Genomic DNA, 4,040 nt, shown 5'->3' with positions numbered 1-4,040 from the left:
TAAACTAACAAACTTTCTTAATCTACTTAAACTAGTCAACTAATTCTTATATTAAAGACCGAAAGTAATAGTATCCATATTTATCACACTGAACTCCAACATCATATATTAATTTTTACTTTCTTACTATCCTTATTATATATGGACATACATAGAAAAAAAATATTTAATATTCATTGATAGAAATTATCAAAATGTCGTATAAAATGACTAAAAAAGACATCTTGTAGAATGGACCGCAGGAAATATACAGAGAGAGAGGTCACACACACAACAGTGGATTCCGGACAATTCATTCTTTGCAGCGTTCACAATTAATCTGGTACTATTCTGCTTCCTTTTGCCTTTAGGATAATGAATATATATATATTATCGCTTATTCTTTTCTTGAAGGGTTTGAACACAATCAGAGATAAGACACGGAATCTTTCTGAAAAGCAAAAGTTATAAACCTAAATCTATTCCAAGCTTAACATCATTAACTAACTATTCAGCTTCATAAACAAGTGTCTCATGAGACTTCATGTTCCAAACAGATATAGAAAAGGAAAGGCTACCTGAGAAGCTATCATCATCAATGAGCAATATACGAATTAATTAATAACTCTTTTGTAAAAGTGACTTGTATTATTTGCACTCTTAACTTGTTGATCTCTGATGAAGCCTATAAATATTGCATAGCATGGCAGGGTCATAGCACAAGACAGACCTTATCGATCATTTGAATCCTTTAAGGAGATCGATTGATTTAATCGACCAGCTAGCTATCGTTCGAAGCGATCGAACAATAATCATGTCGGAGTACTCGCAGAAGCCATTGGTGAGGCCATTGACCCAGTTGGATAGCCAGGTGTTGGATTCAGTTTATGGTTGCTATGTCGTGAACAAGCCTGGTGAAACCTTCAATGTGGAGGCTCTTTTCAGTGTTGTCTCAGACATCATGGGTCCTTCCTTTGGTCTTGCTGATCCAAGCATTAAGGTCAATATCCTTAATCTTCCTCTCTCTCTCTCTCTCTCTCTCTCTCTCTCTCTCTCTGGCAGAGAAAAGAATTCATCATCGTATTGGGGATTTAATTAATTTAGAGTAACCATTAATGTATATGATGCGTTTATTGTTTACAGTATGATACACGAGACACGAAGGACAAGTCTTACCTTGCCAATTTCGAGCCACCGACACATCTTCTCAAGCATATTGCTTGTCAGGTTATTCCAAAATATAGTGTGTGTGTGTGTGTGTGTGTGTGTGTGTGTGTGTGTTTACACGATATTCCGGTCCCTATCAAACTGTATACTTTCTAAAAGAATTGAGTAATCCGTATTATTATAAGTCACCAAGTGGGTATTAATTACATTTTTCTCAAGATTGCTCATATTTAAAGTTTGATGCAATGATCTTCCTTTTTTGCTCCCCAAAATGCATAGAATTCTTGATTTTAAATATGGTTAGATTTTGAAATTTCTCCGTTTTCGAACAAATTATTGACTTAAGCTTATCTCCTTACTTCTAATGAGATGATTGGAGGTTCCTTATAATAGGAACCGGACAGAGTACTTCTACATCATTTTCATTCAACCAAACTCAAAACACAAAGTATCTTGTAATTATTTGGCATCTATATATGGTGAACAGATGATGGAAACACCACATGATGAGCACCACTCATATGCGCACGAGACAACAATGGGGATTCTGAAAGACCTAGACGCATATTCATGGTGTGCAAAAGCAGTGACAGCACTGGCAGCATTTGCATTGGAATATGGGAATTTCTGGCATCTTTTTCAGGTTCCAAAAGAAGACAACCTTGGAAAATCATTGGCTGTGTTGAACCATGTTCAAGCTTTTGAGAGAAACCGAAGGGACATCTTCGACTACAACCTCGTCGTCAAGACTGCTTTCCTCTCCGTCGATTGTCTGGTTAGGTTAGAGAGAATGTCCAAACAAGGCTATGACGTTAAGGACGACATCCCTACTTTGGAAACGGCCATTCAGGAATTCCCTGTCTTTGTTTACTGGATCGTCCTCACCATTGTTGTCTGTGCAAGTTATCTCGATATCCTCATGGGTTACTCGTAAGTTCTCCATATAAGAGTTAGATGAATTTAATTTATAACAATTAAAAAAATTAGTTAAGTTAGTTATTATGATGGTTTTCTTAAAATGCACCCTTTAATCATTTGATTACATTGAGAACTACTCTTAGGACTCCCTTTTGGCGGTATGTGTAATTAATAAGATTGTTTACTAAAAAGAATTAATAAACTTTGTGATGAGACTACTTTTATGGTCAAATATTTGAAAAGCAAGTTTGGAATACAATAAATTAATTTTCAAATTGTTGCTTTTTTTTTTAATGAGAATCTGGTATTTTATGTTGCTAAGTGTTGTCTTTTCATCAGGTCGGGTGCATATGAATTATCCAGTATTAGCAGCAAGATTTCAGCTGTTCTCATCAAATTAAAGGATTATCTGGCCAAGATAGACAATGAGAAAGGTAATGAAGATATGGTTTAATTAATTAATTTCTAACTTTCTATTTCATGTCTGAGAGATTAAAAGTTGAATTCAAATCAAAGCTGATATATGATTAATAAGGCTTAATTATTATATTTTGTGTTTGTATTTGCAGCCCTGATAGATGAATACATTGGACGTTATAGGGTGGCATTTCAAACTCCCACAGAAATCGTACAGGTTTTGAAGTGCTTGCTTTTCCCCAGAGATTTGAAGGACCCACATGTTTATCATGGCTCCACTGGTTCAATGGTTTGTATTTCTTTTATTAAAGCATTCAATTTTGCATTTCCTTTTGGATTATCACTAATTCTTAGTTTGGATGAAGAGACAAATAGATAGATGAGAATGAGAATACTATAAGAGAAAACTTTCAAAAATAGTTGAGTTTAATTTTTCTTTGTTGAGTTCTCTTCCTCCTTTTTTTTCCCTCCCATTTTTCTCCTTAATCTAAACCAAGCCCAACGTTATGTTTGGATAAAGAGAAAAGTTAGAGAGAAAAAATAGGAAGAGGAAATACTAAAAAAAATTTTTAAAATAATTAAAAGATTTAATATTTTGAAGAGTTTTTACTTTTAGTATTCTTTTGTTTTTAATTTTCTTCTCATCCAAACAAAAGATAAGAGCCTTGTGACCACTACATGCTTAAGGTCCATCGCATAGTTACCTTACTTGACGTGGCCTATTCTTTCCAAATATAGGAAAATCTGCAAAGAGAAAATAATGCTTTAGTGGGTCCCACACTTCAGGTGGGATCCACAAGCCATTCTCCTTTTCTCCCCTCTACCGTTTTTTTTTTTTTTTGGGGCATCCTCCTTTTCTCTCTCTACCTGAACTCCATGTTCATTCGGAAAGGATATACATGTTTCCCATATGACTTCACAGATAAAGATGTCAACTTTGCATATATACGAACTAAAGTCATGGCAAAATTACACATTTAACCCTAGACACTCGTAAAACTGAAGTAACTAGCTACTAATCATAAGATTCTCTTTTTGTACACTACAAAAACAAAAACAGGTGAGTATCGAAGTGTTCTGGCAAAAGCATGTTCTTCTGTTCCTTTCTGGGCTATACAGCATAGCAGACGAGAATCGTCTGCTAAAATCAATCCACGAAGGACTGATGAAAGATCCGAAGAAGTAAAAGGTTTCAGAAAGGATGACTTCAAGATATTGTGGGCCCCAATAGTGGATGAACAGGTAGGAGGGGACACATCAGACAGGAAACAGTTCGAGGATCTGAGAAGAGACAAATGGACTGGTACGTTGTGGAATACTCCATTATTCCACCAATATGCAAGAAGCTGATAAGAGACAGGCTGAGGTACCAGAACAAGCCGATGGTTCCAGTGTTTAATCCTCAAGGTCGGCTCACAAAACGAGAATGCCTTGCATATGTTGTTTGCTTGGGGTGACCAGCTTTCCCTTGGGGCAAAGATGATGACTTGCATCTAAACATGAAGTGGAACTGGTTTTGGACTGATGAATGAAGAAACACAACCCTAAAATTGACAGTT

At 35.7% G+C, this 4,040-nt stretch overlaps 1 pseudogene; it reads left to right on the top strand.

Annotated features, from left to right (window-relative positions):
* Positions 1-723: 723 nt before the first annotated feature.
* LOC114749976 (protein SIEVE ELEMENT OCCLUSION B-like) lies at positions 724-3,987 on the top strand (annotated as a pseudogene).
* Positions 3,988-4,040: the final 53 nt, after the last annotated feature.

This window comes from Neltuma alba, unplaced genomic scaffold (genome assembly GCF_004799145.2).
Source record: "Neltuma alba isolate B1F8T4 unplaced genomic scaffold, ASM479914v2 tig00006255_pilon, whole genome shotgun sequence".
NCBI classification, from domain to species: domain Eukaryota; kingdom Viridiplantae; phylum Streptophyta; class Magnoliopsida; order Fabales; family Fabaceae; genus Neltuma; species Neltuma alba.
Note: the sequence above shows the minus strand (reverse complement) of the source record. Positions and strands in the feature narration are given on the sequence as shown.